We start from the raw sequence: 17,200 nt of genomic DNA on the forward strand, positions 1-17,200 counted from the left end.
GTGAATTTCTGAACTGCTCTGCTTATCTCATCCCTTCTCTTATTTCAGACTAACAAAAGGCAGTGGTACCAGACAGGACTAGTTCAGTTAGATCTCCCTCCAGGATATCCACCTCTGTTATTTGAATAGTTATATCACCCTTACTATTTTTATGCTTGCCTAGATTTGTATTTCTGATGTGAGAACATAAAATTGAAATCACCTATTGAGATTTTGAGTTTGGCTTGATTCTCTTAAACATGGTGATGGAAGAAACTTTAAAGGATTGTTTCATTTTCTAAATAACATTCCTATTTCTTGCCCTCTGAAACAACATCACAGAACTGTTTTGCCATTAGCAACATACTTGCTGTGAAAGACATAATTTATTTAATGTCAAAGGTGTAACTTGTGCCCAGCACATTAATAAAATGAATGCAATCTGTGATTTGTCAGAATGAATGATTCCTTATCTGTTTCACTGTGGTGAAAAGTGTGTGTGTATGTATTTCAATATTTACACCAGAAGATGGAGCAAAAGCTCCCTATCATTGTAATCCAAGCCTCTATCTTTAATTGTGCATAACAGAAAATGATTATTTCTGTATAAGTCACTGTGATTAATCAGGAAGGGTTTTTTTAAAAACAAAGTTGCCCTTGAAATGTAGTTCCTTCAAGAAGGGTATTCGGAAGAAGTGGGGTCTTAATGCTTTTCTTTCGTCAGCCGGGAGTCTGACCCATGTGAAAACTCATTGCTATACTTAAGAATATCCAAGCAGATTGAGAGATCCATATACTTGGAGCACCTACACATGAAAATGTCTTTTTGTCTGAATTGGGATGTGCACTCTCTTCCTGGGAAGATGCACCCTGTCTACCGAATTTCAACGATTATCAGGTGCATGTTGGTGAGAGCCAAGGCTTGGGGACCTGAGTATACATTGGGTACTGCTAGAGTTTAACCAGCTAAAACAACACAGGCTCAGGAAACTGACTACTGAGACGATGACAGAGGATTTACTTAATTTTGGCAAACATGTTATATTGCAGTTAGTTCAGCTCTAAGGAGACTCCACCTTACCCCCATCCCCGCCAAGAATAGTAGTCACTAATTGAGTTGGGTAAACCATGCATAAACCATGTGTAAATATGAGTACAGAGGTAATTACAGGTATACTTCAATACGTAATTAATAACCAGTGAAAACAATTGATTGCAAATTACATAATTAAGAGCACTTAATAAATTAAGAGCTGCTTTCGGCAGCTTTAAAACAAAAACCTGCATTTATATCATGCCCTTCATGTGGGGTGGTGTCGCAGAGATCTGATATCCTTATACATTTATATCACACCATTCACATGAAAGAAAATGTCAAAATACTTGACAAATCTAGTCATGAATACCAAGCAATGAAACATCAGGACAAGCTCATAAACTAGGCTGGCACTCCACTGTAATGCAATATTTGGAGAGCAGTGACTTGTTAAGGTGCCCTTCTCCAAATAAGTCACTAAAACCGAGATCCCATCTCTGTTCAAGTTTAAGGTAAATATCCCACGGCACCATTCTAACAGAAAAAGAAACATCTTCTAGTAGACTTGCAACACTCTTCCAGAATTGATCATTCTAGCAGTTTATGGGACCTTATTGTGGGCAAAATGGCTACCACATATGCTTATAATGCAGGATCTTTATGTAAATTGGGATAGCCTGTAATCTCTATGAACTAGATGTGAGTTGGCAACATTACCATCTAGAAATAGATAGGATAGCACACCACTGCCTATTCCTGTCTATATCTTCCTGAAGTAATGTGGTTCCTGTTTGCATTTCAGAAAAGAAATGAGCCACTCTGCAGAGTTTATTGTATTATCAAGAATTAGAGCAATGGGGCTTTTGATGAAAGATTTTCTTTTAAAAAATTCAAGCAACAGAATTGGGTCAAACACATTTCCCCTGAGGGAGGCCATTGTGATTGTTATATTAAGAAAACTAACACTCATTTATCATAAGCTGATCTTTGTGTCCCCTAAGGAAGTCATGTATTTAGTTCAGCGACTCACCATGTAGACCTCAAAAGGATAGTTTTTCAATGGATCTGGATTGCCATTTCTATCAATGGCTTTAGAATTGTCAATGATTTCTGCTCTAACCATTCTGGGTATGGAGAAAATTATATCCCCTCTGGACAATGAGTTTGAAAGGGGTATATATATGGATATGGAGAAAGGGAAGCTAAATGGGACTGAAAGGTTTGCTCTTAAAAGAACCAGTACAGACATGATAGGTTGAATGTGTTGTAAATTTCTATGGTTCTATGAAAGCAGTATAAGGCAGCCAATTTCTACTGAAGTAAATCCAGTCATCAGACAGTAGATCATGGTTGAGACTTTACGTCTTATTCACTGTGGCTTCCGAGAACTTTGACGTGATTGTCAATTGAGTTACTAGTCTGACCTTGTTGTAAACACAATAGTTTTTACTGGTGTTTTTTGGAAGGGTTTCTTCCATTTGTGTCAATATTAAAAGTAAAATGCACCTTTAGTTTGATGTTTAAGTTGGAATTCTCTTTAAGATCTTTAAAGTGATCGACTGTGGAATTCAGACAATTGTGATTACATTCACCAACAAATATACAGTTAATAAACTTCCCAGTGTATGAGCCATACAAGTCATATCAATCTGCACCCTCTTCATGCCCATCAAAATAGAAAAACAGACTTGAATGAACTGAATTCACCAAACCACCAATGACTCAGATTTCCCAGTGGTTTAAGCTGTCAAAAAGACTGACATTTCTTGATGAACTCAGTACCTAGGGCACAGCTCTATGGCTGATTACACCTTTGCTTCTCTTATGGATGGATTCCTTTGAGTGCTAACTATTAGATAACCTTTGTGCTGAAGTTGTCGTCAATCTTTTTTGTTGCAGAACATAAATCACAGTTCCAGAATTATAGTGGTTATTTATTGCTCATAGGTTAGTAGGTGGGAAGGGTCAGCGATCTTATAATGTGTCAGGTTATGTCAAAATGCATTTGGTTAATAGTTACCTCTGAACACTACATATAATGCAGAGTAAAGAAAATAATCCTTGCATTTGATATTGTACATTCACATCAGGAGGACATCTCAAAGAGCTTCTGGATTTCACTTTTTTTCTTCTTTCTCGTCTGAATTTCCCTTTATCCCATCTCTTCTCTGGATTTCCTTTTTTTATCTCTGTACTCCTATGGATTTACTGTTTTTCTTCTTTCTCCTCTGGATTTCCCTTTTCCCACTTTCTTCCTCTCTGAATTTTCGTTTTTCTCCCCTCTTCTCATCTGGATGTCCCTTTTTGTTTTTCTTTCTCCTCTGGATTTCCATTTTTTCTTCTTTCTATACTGGATTTCCCTTTTTTTCTTCCCACTCCACTGGATTTCCATTTTTCCCTCTATGCTCCTCTGGATGTCCCTTTTCCTTTTCCTTCTCCTCTGGATTTCCCCTTTTTCTTCTTACTCCTCTGGATTGCTATATTCTTCATAGAGAATTTTGCAAACCAGGAATAGGCACTGGTGAAGGGCCCACCTTAGGCAATAATTTGAAAGCAACAGAGGCTGTAGTGGAACTTCTAACTCCCATCAGTGAGAAAGAGGAGCAGTCAAGGTAGAACAAGCCAGGGAGCAGATCATTTGTCAATGAACATTATGTTCCTGTAACTGGTCGAATGCATGCTGTTTGTGCTCAGATTAATTAGGTTCAATAATCAATGTCTGTTTGTTGCTCAATCTTACACTTGTGGTTCCCCTTTATTTCCTGTATCCTCCCCCTGTCGATCCGTCTGCTTGTTCTCCTGTACCTGAATATAATGTGCAGCAGCACAAGAAGCTGCCAAGCCATCCTAACCCAAGATGAGGAGCAGCATCTTGAGGAGCAGGAAAAGTAGGAGGATCAGAAGGTAGAGCGAGAAGCAGACAGGGGGAGATGGGGGAAGGGTACCATCCCTTCCCCTCTCCCAGAAGCACTGGCACCAGCATAACAGTCCAACTCTGCAGCAAGCCCTACAACTAAACACACATATCAAGACAAAAGCAACAACAGCAGCTTTCATTCATACAGCATCCTTCAGGAAGGTTAAGATATCAGAGTGCTTTACAGAGATGGGATTGGGAACCAAATAAGAGAGAGCGATGGGGGGAGGTGACCTTCGAATAAGTCAGGTTTATGTGCACACAGTGGGGGTCCATGAGATATCAACATCCAAACTGGCGCCCACAGCAAAACCCACATCAAGTGTGCCTGGAGGATTATAAACTCGGTAATGGAGCCCTTTGGCATTCCCAAACCCATGTGTTCTTCTGGCAGAACGAAGGGACGGTGAGGACCTGCCTCAGGCTCACACACACTAGGATCAGGGACTACACACTGAGGAACAAGCTGAAGTTTGGTTCAACCACGGCAAAGGCCAGATGGAGCCTGATCCCGATAGGAGCTGCTCTGACACAACCCACTCAGGGCCGCACCCACTGGGTAGCCCATGAGGCACCCAAAACTGACTGAAGTAAGGGTACAGAAGGACACTCGAAATGTAACCAAAGAGCGTCCCAAAATGTACATACGGTAAACATGTGCACGTACAGTGCACATCGGGGCACCTTTCAAAAGTGGCAAGTGCGCCTTATCAGGGTATGTTCGGGCGCGCACATGGATGTGGTGTACACAGGGGTGACTCCTGACTGTTAAAGGGAACGTCCCAAAAAACATGTGCACAACCTATGTGCAGGGAAGGAATATATCATAAACAATGGAATGTGTTTTGTATTGGGAGAAAAGGAAACAAATTGAAAATAAATAAATAAATATATATTTTTTAAAAAAAGCAATTTTTCACCCCAGCGTGTTCTGTGGCAACAACTAAAACAAGAAGGTGAATCAAAACGATATGAACAACAGGGGAAGGCAAGAGAGAAAAACACAAGGAATTCAAGCTCATAGCTGTTTGTGTTTTGCCAGCAGTCGTATAATCAGTAAAGGTCAGAATCTTTTCCTCTCAGAAATCAGCATTCGTTTTGAAACCTTGAGTCCCACCAGTCCTTCAAAGCATGATTTATGTAAATGCATTGCTCGTGTATTTCCATGTGTTACAAGAAAAATTACTTGGGAAAAGGTTCTAGTATGCAACAGAAGTCACGGTGATATGATATCATACATCATGCACACTTATGACAGTGTCACTTATCCTGGATCCCGGGTGTGACAAATTTACCTGTTTTCATGGAACCAACAACATCGACTGATGCAAATATTATTCTGAACTATCGCTGCTGCTTCATGAAGTGAATATTAAAGTTCAGCTTTCACAGAGTGCAGGAGGGGTAATCATCTTGATGTTCAGAGTGTTCACAGATCTGATTTAAGCTTTGGCAGCTGCTGTCTCGTCCACAGCATCAAACTTGGCAGAATTAAGAATCAAAATTAATGTGAAGCAGCCCACACTTTAATAATAATAATAAACCTTGCATTTGCTACAGCACCTAAACAACACAAACAGAGCCAATTTCAAGTGGACAAAATAACTGTATTACCTATACAAAACCTCCAAAAAATGGGGGCAGAATATTTTGTAAAGCGGATTAACTGTGTATTTTGTGGACGAAACACGGCAGCCAATTATGCATAGCAGTGTCCCGCAAACAGTCGTGGATTGAGTGACAAGAAATGTTTTAGTTGACTTAAATAATGTGCAATATTTCTACTGAAGAAATACTAAATTTAAAAAAAGTGAATTCACGGTCATAATTATAACTTAATAAATTCATGTTTCTCAGTATGATTAGCTTTCCAGCTACAATTACTGTCTAATAAAAGCTGAATAATCATTGTTCGCAGCTATACATTGTACAGATTGATGTACAATCAATGTTTTTTGATTAAAAACCTTTTATTTTTAATGCTCAGACTGAAGAATATACAAACAGTTTCTGGGGATGTAGTGGTGGGGCTTCTTCTGGTCTATTTTTGAAATCCAGGATCAAGTAGTGAGGTGGATTTGTGGCAAACATGGGTAGTAGCTGCAGGTAAGGTTGGTCAATTAAAATTGGTCATTCATCTCATGGCTGTTTGTAGGACCTTCCTGGGTGCAAATTTGTAGTAAATCCTATGATGTGTTTTGAGATGTTTAGCCATCACGGTAAGGCACAATGTCAAAAACAAAGATTATTATTAATAATATATTCAACTATATTTAAAATCATGATTACGTTTGAAGTTTGCTCCCATCCTACTCTCTTGAAGGCATCAACTTGTGCTACGGCACAGTTCCAAGGGCTTCCAACACCTTGCCCAAAAGACCATTATTCAGTGAATGATTGCAGTTTATAAACTATGTGAAGGAGAGTTGGGGGGATCACAGTTGAGTCCGAGAAATGGCCCAAAAGTAAAATGGAGGCTAAAAGAGCTAGCAGATCCACTGCAATGTATATAATAATAATAATCCTTGATTTTGATATAGTGCCTTATCACATTGTTGAAGCAGCTCAAAGCGCTTCACAGAATATATTTGTAAATGGTGTGACTGTATTTTGTGGGCAAGATATCTATATTACATCTGCTTAATAACCAGAAGGCTGGCATCTTATCCAATTTTTGGAACTAATCTTTGCAAACCATATAAAAAATATGACATCAATCGGGAGCAATTGGGGGCCTGACATTCTTCTTGGAGTGGGTGCAGTGAAATCAACCATATTCAAGAGATACTATATAAAAATTAAAACTAAAAGCTAATATTAACAGCTTACCTGCTTTGTAGCCTGGAATGAAGATCATTGCTTATTTAACAATAAATATGGCGATGTTTTGGTTCTGAGAGCTTTAGGGAAAAACCTTTCCTCAGACCTGGGACTTCAGGTTGTTCTATCCAAAACCTGATGTTGAATATGGTTGATTTCACTGCACCCACTCCAAGAAGAGGATCGGATGTGAAACCATCGCGTTTTCTGTCACTGTGATAATTTTACCTGCCTATTCCACATGTTCACCTCTCTGTAAATAATTGAAATTAAATTCCTCTTCCGAGCTTAAATTCACATGTTTATTTTATAAAACTTTATTCAATTAAAATGCAGCTTGATGCTGTGATGGGAGGCCAGTAAGATGGATACTTTGGAGGGATGAGATCAGATGAGCTGAAGGGCCTTCTTCATCAAAACCAATCTTGTGATCTACATGTCATTTGCAACTTGTGTTTGTCTATCTTTTTGAAATATTCTCAGCAGTGCTTCGACTGTAACCAGTCAAATTGGCATAAGAAACAATCCACTACAAAGCAAGTGCAATTTAATGAAAGAGAAAGGGCATACTTCTAAAGCTTCATTGTAGAACACAGCAATGGGCTAGCCCACGGAACACGATATCTAATAAAGTACAAATTAATGCTGTCAGAGGAAACAAAGTGAACAACATCTCTTGTGCAGTACTGTAATCATTCACTGTAATGAAAGGACAAAACGGCAATTAGTGAACATTATATACGTGTGTATGTATGCTGCATATCGAGGATGAATATGAGATCTTATGGTAATTATTTTTTTTACGAATAATCTAGTTCTGTATCGTCTTTTCTCAAGCTGTGACAATAATGATACAATTTTGTAACGACAAAAACCTTTTAAAGGAGCAACGCTCCAACATTTAATAATCTACTTCAGGTCTGTGGAGCATTAATGGGTGCATTAAGATGGGCACCGAACCTCTTTCTAATAGGCCACAATGCTACACAAAGATGTAAGGTGAACCTCGAGAAAGTACACAAGGAAAATGTGCAATGTTCTTTCACAGCAAAACATTTATGTACAGACAGGAATTGGAAAAATTGGCCTAAGTGCACATAATCCTTTTAAATATAAATTCCTATAAAGTGCATGTTGGTCTAGCTTCTTGATATGCCTGTATTGAGACTTGAGTGATTAATATTCAATATCTAGTCTTGGAAATCTTTTTTATGGTTGGTCCCTCCTGGTAGGACTAGATGGAATATTGATACCTTGCACTGATGACACTGACATGCATCGTGCACAACTATAAGTTTAATAATCCTTGCATTTGATATAGCGCCTTATCGCTTCTTTGAGATGTCTCAAAGCGCTTTACAGAATACACTGTAAAGTGAATTGACTGTATATTTTGTGGGTGAAATGCAGCAGCCAATTGCGCACAGCAGTATCTCACAAACAGTTGTGGATTGAGTGACCAAATTATTATTAGTATATTTTTTAAAGGAATTATTACCCCCGGAAAAGCAATCCGCCAATTGACTAACAACCGGGTTCCTACTTACTGCTAGATAAAATCAGCCAGTGATATTGCTCCTGAATATTAACAATCATAAAAATAATAATAAAATCTTTGCATTTGATATTGAGCTTTACCATGTTGTTGAGGCGTCTCAAAGTGCTTCACAGAATATACTGTAAATTGAATTGACTGTATTTTGTGGATGAAACGGGGCAGCCAATGGCACACAGGAGTGTCCCACAAACACTCAAATCGTGGATTGAGTGACCACATTTTTTTTTGAAGGGATTATCACCCTTGGAAAGCGATCTGCCAATCGACTAATAACCAGGTTCCTAATTACTGCTAGGTAATCAGGCGTGTGGAGTAAGGAAATTTATAATAATAATAGTAATCCTTGTATTTGATATAGCACCTTATCACATCTTCGAGATGTCTCAAAGCGCTTCACATGTATTGCAAAATGAATTGGCTGCCCGGGAATCAAACCCAGGTCCTCTCGCTTGTGAAGGAAGTGTTCTAACTGATATGCTACAGGACTCCATAATATTATTATTATTATTTTTATTGTAAAGCGTAGTGACTGGGCATCTTGTATGCCAAACAGCCGAGAATTTCCACATGGCAATGTTTTACAAACAAGTAAATGACCATTTTTTTAATTTGGGGAATTGTTTGCCAGGACACCAGGAGAAAACGTTTAGAACATTGCCATGAGAACTTTAACATTCAACTAAACAGGCCTTGGTTTAACATCTCATTTGAAGGACTCCATAATATTATTATTATTATTTTTATTGTAAAGCGTAGTGACTGGGCATCTTGTATGCCAAACAGCCGAGAATTTCCACATGGCAATGTTTTACAAACAAGTAAATGACCATTTTTTTAATTTGGGGATTTGTTTGCCAGGACACCAGGAGAAAACGTTTAGAACATTGCCATGAGAACTTTAACATTCAACTAAACAGGCCTTGGTTTAACATCTCATTTGAAGGACGACACCGCCAGCAATTGAGTACTCTCCCAGAATATTGAGAGCATTGGAGTATCAGCCATGTGAGTTCAAAGTCATGATATGGGCTTGAACCTACAACCTTCTTAAGAGTGCTACCAACTGAACCAGGCTGACACTTAAATGCCTCCCATGGTCAAGTAACCAACACTAACTGTCTGGGTTCACACCTGAAGAACGGAGCAGCCTGTGGCAATGTGTCAGCACCTTCAGAATCACCTTTACAGTATATTCTGTGAAGGGCTTTAAGACATCTAGAAGACGTGAAAAGGGCGATAACAAATTAATGATTATTATTATTATTATTATTTATTATTATGTTATTACATGCTGGTCCATGAGCATTTATTATGTTGTTAATCATGAAAAATAACTTAAAATCATGATTGGAAGAACAATGTCAAAGTTGGAATAGCTACAGGACATAAGCACATGGGAAAGCTGAAGACTGCCATAGGAACATTGGTCATATTGAAGCCCATTAAATAATAATTTATAAAATTATAGTTTATACAATGCAGCACATGCCTCAAGCTGATACATTTGTTTTATCTAACAAAATCATGCATTCAGGAAACACATGATTAGCTTGTAATTATAGTCTAATAAATCCACAATAGAGCAGCCAAATGGTTTGGAAGGGAAAGATCACTTCAGTAAAATTAATTTTGTTCTTTAAGAACTCAGCAGGGTTTAAGCTTTCTCCCTGTTGTACATAAAGATTATTAAGAAAGTTATTAGGCTGTGTGTTTCTACATACCTGCAGTATTGAATAGCCTTATAATGAGCAGGGAACAAATCATTAGTACATAAAGAGAGGGATATAAGCAAATTGTAGGGGTTTTGCTTGTTTTGACTTCTTAATTGTTAATACCAAACTCATCTTTATAGGGAAAATCCTCAGAACTCACTGTGGAGCTGGAAAGCTGATACATTAGCTTGCGGAATGAAGGCATAAAAAATGCTTGTATTGAAATTCTATAGTAATGATGTGTGAAGGCTCGTGAAGGTCAAGGTTCTTGCAGTGACTCCAAGTATTTTGATGTAGATTTTGTCTGATTATTTAACTCTATTTTAACTGTATTCATATTCCTGCCTCTGAATCAGAAGATTGTGGTTCAGATCCCACATCACTTTGAGCTCATAGTGTAGGCTGATACCGTGCTGTTGGGGTGGGGTGGGGGGTGGGGTGCGGTGATTCATTGTTGGAGGTGCCGTGCTTTGGATAAGGTCTTATCTTTCTGTTCAGGTGAACATTTAGGATTTCATGACACTATTCAAAAAGGGAGTTTCTTCCAATGTCCTGGCCAACAATCCCTCAAATAAAATTGGTCCTTCACTTAATGGCTGTTTGTGGGACATTGCTGTGCACAGATTGGCTGGTGTGTTTGCCTACAAATAGATAGTCACTACACAGTAAATTCTGTGAAGACTTTTGAGATGTCCGCTCAACATGAAAAGCACCATATCAAACCAAGATTTTTTATTGTTTATTTAAATTACCCACTTTACTCCGGACAGATTGCATGTGAATCTCACAGTATAAACTGATCCCAGAAGGATAGACTGTTGTGCAATGTCTTTGGCTGTCTGCCTGGACAAAACAGGAATTGCAACATAAGGAAATATTTTAACCACGGATGTTTTTCATGAATACATCATAATCACAACACCGCCACATTTCATTCCCTCCTACACATAGCACAGGAATCTGAACTACATACTAACGTTTCTACATTGCTGTATGCAAATTGTCAGCCGCATTCACCTACAAATACACAGCCAGTAAATTTCACAGTAAATCTGTGAAGCCCTTTGAGATGTCTTGATGATACAATAAGGCACTACATCAAATGCAAATAATATTATTTATTAAATTATCTACCTGACCTTGCAACATATGTATTTATTTACTGTCTTGCGTACCTCTTTCTCTTATCTACAATATCATCACTTAAAAGATATGGTATTTGTGAATTATTTCAATCACTATTTTAGAATGATAATAAATAATAATTTACGAAGTAAAATCTGAAGATGGGGTGCTATCCATCCAAATTGTAGAAGATTTACTGGATTGAGGTATTCATCAGTTTCAATATAATCACGTTCAAGGGGGTTAATAATTCTTTTTATATTTATGACTATTGCTTATATGCATTTTGATTTCTTTTGTGCAATACTTTGATGCCTTTCCTTTTATTTTTGGTGTTTCCAATAATTCTTCACTCATTATAGTAAAAGGTCTCATTTTGTTAACAATTAGCTAGTGAAACACATAATAGTAACAATAATAATATAATAATAATAATAATATGAATTCCATTCACACTTTGTGAAAGCTGGGAAGAGATTCAAGCTTTACCATGTACTTTGAATATCATTAAGTGCCCCACGTTACGAAAGTTGCGGAGACTGCAGAAAATTGAAGTTTCCTGGTTAATTAGCATCCAGCAGCAATTACATGTCTTAGTTGATTTCTTCAGTGAATACAGTCATCACTATTCACCAGTTGTATCTCTGGGGAATTTAGGGCATCTTTTGTTTTTAAAGGAAAAAATATCCATATCTCTCAGGAGGAAAATTTGCTTTCAACAGAACTTGTTCAGGCAAGATCAGAAAATCAAAGAATCTACTTATAAGGGGTCACTAATTTGTTGTGGCTTTTCGATAAATCCAAAAAATATAATTCTAGGCATTAACATGTGGAGTGCCACGAAGAGGTTCACTCAATCCAAGTCTGGTCTCAGGGACAACCACCTCGATATGCTTGATGAGGGCTCCACTTCCAAGTATCACAGATGACTTGTTTGCACCTTCCAATGTGAATTGAGGCAGTGTCCTTCAGATGAGATGTAAAACAAAGGTCCTATCTGCCTGTCTGGGTGGATGTTTAAAATCCCATAGAACTATTCGAAATGAGAAAGGAGTTTGCCCCATTCTCCTGGCAAAATATATTCCAAATAAAATTGGTCATTGACTTCATGGCTGTTTGTGCGACATTGTTATGTATAAATTATCTGCAAATACACAATCTTTATAGAGATTCCTATAAAGAGCTTTGAGATGTCTTCCCAATGTGAAAGTGCTATATCACTGCAATGATCATTATATTTATTTTTATCCATCCCTTCAATAAACCCTGAATTTCAGCTGGATCTCGGAGATGAAAGTGTAGCATTCTAACCCGCTGCACCTGTTTGTCAACCTGTCATAGTGATTTGTTTTAGAGTTAGCAAGGATTAATGGGTGTGACTTGCACAGTAAACTCTGGCCCTGATAAATTGAACCTAGCTCTTTTCAAACCTTTCGGTGAGATTACTGTGGGCTCAATTTTGAGTTTTTCATAAGCATTATTCTATTTTTCTTTAAAACTTTTACATCTCCGACAGATTGTCTATTGATTTGCCAGTCTATCTCAAATATTGAAACATACGAAGAGAGTGTCTGTCTAAATGCAAAGAAGCAGAGATTACAAACTGAGACACTTTAGGAAGAATACCATTGGGCCAGAGTAAATTTTATACAGAAAGTTTGCAATGCTTCTGTTTGAATTGCTGTCATTTTTTCCCAGGAGGTGCTACCATCTCCTTATGTCTAGCTTTTTAGACAAAGCTAGGTCAGATAAATGAGCCCTAGAATGAATCAGTGCATACGCACAATCTACTGTGTTGCAAGGGTTTGATCGTCAAGTGCAAATGAATGCAAACAATAGGTGGATTGCTGTCACATTTCTTTTGAAATATTCAATCAAATACCTTGAATTTAAATCAGGAGAAAAGCAGGACAATTCTGTCATGACATTTAATGATTTGAAACTGAACCTCCGTTTTTGTCCTTTCAGATGTTTGGGAATTATCCTTGCAGATTTCTGCTGCTTCTGTGTTTTTGATAAATTTTTGTAACATTCTTCCTGAATCCACACAATATTGAATGTCCACTGATGTATTATTTTCACCATGTCCGTCTCCTTCTAATAAGAAAAGCTTAGATTGAAAAATGAAGCAAAATGTTAATCATAACTATTGATTTAACAAAATAAATAGAAATGCGATACATTTAAAGAGATAGGGTGAATAACATGGCATACACTGAGGTAATATATTTGCATTCTGACCATCTGTAGCTGAAGCTGAAATCACTTGAAGTTTTACAAATGCAAGTCACTTAGAACATAGGAACAATTTCAAGGAGACCGTCAGTCTCTCCAGCCTACCCATCCAATTCACTTTAATGTGTCTATTTCTAAATCTAATAACCCTAAATCCTTTCGGTTCATTTTTGAAACCCTATGCAGTTGGTTGTTCCGTCACCTGGGCTAGTAGCTCGTTCCGCATATATATTACTTAAAAGAAAATCTCCTGCATCTCCTTTGTTGTTCATATTTTGAAGATTTGTATTTTGATGTGGTTGGAGAGGAATTACTAGGTCTCACAGTAAGCTCTGTGCCTGATGTATGTACCACGGGAATTAGATGTCTGGTTTAATCTAAGCGATGGTAAATTTCATGTTTTAAGATATAAAAATCAAACTGCAGCAGAACAGATCTGAGAGGTGGAAATATGTGCTAATGTTAACACTGGATTCTTAACTCCCTTTAATGTTTGCAATGAATATATTGAGAACAACTGTATTGTGTAAATAGGATTCAGATTGCACCCACGTGTGACAGCACTGACACAATTAGAATCCTGTGGGATTTCTCCAGATTACTAGTTATACTCCACAGATACTAAATAGCAAAATGATACCAAAATTATGTTTTGGTGCAACAACGCATAAAGACAGTGAGGATTAATTGTAAAAGTCAACACTGTTTGAAAAAAACAAGGAAGTCAACAAAATAATGATTATTCACCCATCTGAAACGCTCGTCAGCAGAAGCTAAATGAGAAGAATCCAAATGAACCCGAGTTAATTGGGTTCAGTGTTCTAACTAGAATATGGTTTAAGTAAAACTGGAATATAAGGTGTATATTTTCCTTTATCGATATTCATAAACTTATACATTATCACTTTAAATTGCACTGTTTTATTCAAGCCGACTTGCCGCCTTTTTACATTTTATTGCGTATTTTGGAATTTTAGCTATTTTGCTCTCTGTACCCCAATATTTAATCCTCTTTTCCAATATATCCCTAATCTAATTTTAGTTTTAAGAGATGATTACTCAGAGGGGCCTTTATAGAGGTGGATAAAATTTGAAATTGGATTAAAAAAGTATCCCCGAACAATTCTTTAGGATGCAACAAGACAGTAAGAGTTGCAGTGGAACAAGCAGACATAAATTCACATCTGCGAACAACAATTTCACGACGGATACCAGGAAGCTTTTAATGACTGGAACAAGATGCCATTAAGCATGGTTGAGCCTAGGTTATTTATTAGCGGGTCAGGCTCGAAGGGCCGAATGGCCTACTCCTGCTCCTACACGTTATGTTATGTTAGGACACTGGCCTCATGGAAAAAGCAGCTTGTTGTTGTGATGAAAGAACAGTGGGGTTCGTATTCTGAAGGGATGAGATCAGATAGGATGAAAGCCCTTCTTCATCCAAACTAATCTCTTTACTGGTCAGAGAAGGATGTAGAAGTGTCAATCTCTGAGTGAAGGTAAGTTACCAAAAATTAAATAAGATTGTTTTATGAAACAGGAGAATAAAAAAGGAGACACTGAAATAAAAACAATAAAAGTAAGAGAAAGATGTAGATATAGGATATGTGGAGTCCTGTAGTCCAATGGTTAGAGACCTGGGTTCGATTCCCAGCAGGGCAAAACGTTGGGCAAGTTTCCTTACTCCACATGACTCTGTTTACCTAGCAGTAAGTAGGAACCTGGTTGTTAGTCGATTGGTGAATCACTTTTCTGGAGATAATAATCCCTCAAAAAAACAATAATAATTTGGTCACTCAATCCACAACTCTTTGTGGGACACTGCTGCATGCAATTGGCTGCGGCATTTCGCCCACAAATATAGAGTCAATTCGCTTTACAGTATATTCTGTGAAGCGCTTTGAAACGTCTAGAAGATGTGAAAAGCGTTATACCAAATGCAAGGATTATTATTATAGATATTAATAATCCTTGTATTTAATATAGCACCTTTCACAGGAAGAAATCTCGAAAGACTTCACAGAATTTATTGTAAATTGTATTGACTGTGTTTTGTGGATGAATGATAAAGGAAGATTTTTTTACATGAAAGTTTTCTTTCTTTGCAGATCAGAGAAAGATGAAATTGTACCCAGAAGCACTTGACTCCAATCTAGTTTTCTCAGTGTTTCTCTCCTTCATGTTGTTTTTAGGAGGCTGAGCAAAACTTTACTTCTTAAAACAACAAGGTACTAAATGAATTCTTCAAGTAAGATCAGTTAGTATATATAATTTTCAGTTGTTTAGAGGCATCTGATTTGCACTGTTTAAGTGTAGTGCAAAAACATACTTTATGCTGTTGTTCAAATTAAAATTTCTATGTCGATTTGTAAAAGAGGTCTAACCATATGATTGATGTAGGGAATCCTGAATAGATGATAATGCTTGATAAAGGAGATTTATCTGAAACAGGTTAAATGCATTACCTTACAACATTGAACATGTGGCATCTCTGCTTAGTGGCTATTCTGATGATACTACATTCATTGATAATACAACTCAATGAATGTTCCCAGTCTCAGCAATCAGTACCATAGTCATTGGTTCTATTTCTTGTTAGATGTGTAGTTTGAAACCTGACATCAATGTTGATTCCATATTATTAGAATTAATATGGAGCTTTTTTTTGAAATGCACACAACATTTATGTCTGCTTACATAATTTGTAAATGTACAATCTGTAGACATCACACTTTGTGCCAGTATAAGTATTTATAAGGACCATTGCTGTATAGTCTAATACACCTGTAGAAAGAAGGTTTTCATATATTTTATGTTTGGATAAAGGGCACAGCTATATACAATAATTGCATTTTGCACATTTCTAAAAAGTGCACTGAAGTAGATATTTGTATGTGCACATACAAACCTGCTAACCTGCACTTCAAAATGTATCCAGGGAGTTATTATTAGTTAATGCATTTAACAATATAATAATAATAATATATAATAATAATCCTTGCATTTGATATAGTGCTTTTCATGTCTTCTCAACGTCTCAAAGTGCTTCACAGACTAGAATGTAAAGTGAATTGACCGTATATTTGTGGGCGCATTTAATGTTAATGCAAACAACAATGCTCCAAGCTGCTTAGCACTCTTGGCGAAAGATACTATATCATACATAAATTGTATTATTATTATTAAAACGTTATGCAATGGGATTAACTCAACCCATTGCACAAACGCTCCTAATGTTATTCCATGAGTTTTGTGCAGCTAAAAGGTTTTCTAAAGACTGCTAAAATTGACACTATTATTCCTGACACGAATGCAATCTATAAATTATCAATAATTGGCAATAGGAAATTAGTTTGAAGGTTTTCAATGCAAGTTGGGCATAAATATAAGAACCTCAGTTAATCCCTTGATGATATAATTTACAGGATTCATACCACGAATATTCCCAGCTGGGGGACAAATTTAAATGTCACTGCTACCTTTATGTACCATTAACAGACATTTTATTAATAATTAACTAGTTTCTTCTTTTAATTTTAATTGAAACCATAAAACTAAATGATCACTTGCATCATATTTCAGCACACTTCTGAAATGCAAAGAACACTATCTTTTGAGTGCTCAAATTTCATTAAAATTCCAACGATTTTTTTAAAGATACAATTTTTGTTTTATGACTGGTCACAAGGCTCCACATAGTCAGAATTGAAAGCTGAATAGAGCATTCCATGGTTAGATGTGCAATCAGACCACAGCTCACATCATTCATGGAGGTTTTAATAACGAATAAACTACAAACCAGTTGCACAATGGAAGAT

The sequence above is a fragment of the Callorhinchus milii genome, unplaced genomic scaffold (assembly GCF_018977255.1).
Source record: "Callorhinchus milii isolate IMCB2004 unplaced genomic scaffold, IMCB_Cmil_1.0 Scaffold2, whole genome shotgun sequence".
NCBI classification, from domain to species: Eukaryota; Metazoa; Chordata; class Chondrichthyes; order Chimaeriformes; family Callorhinchidae; genus Callorhinchus; species Callorhinchus milii.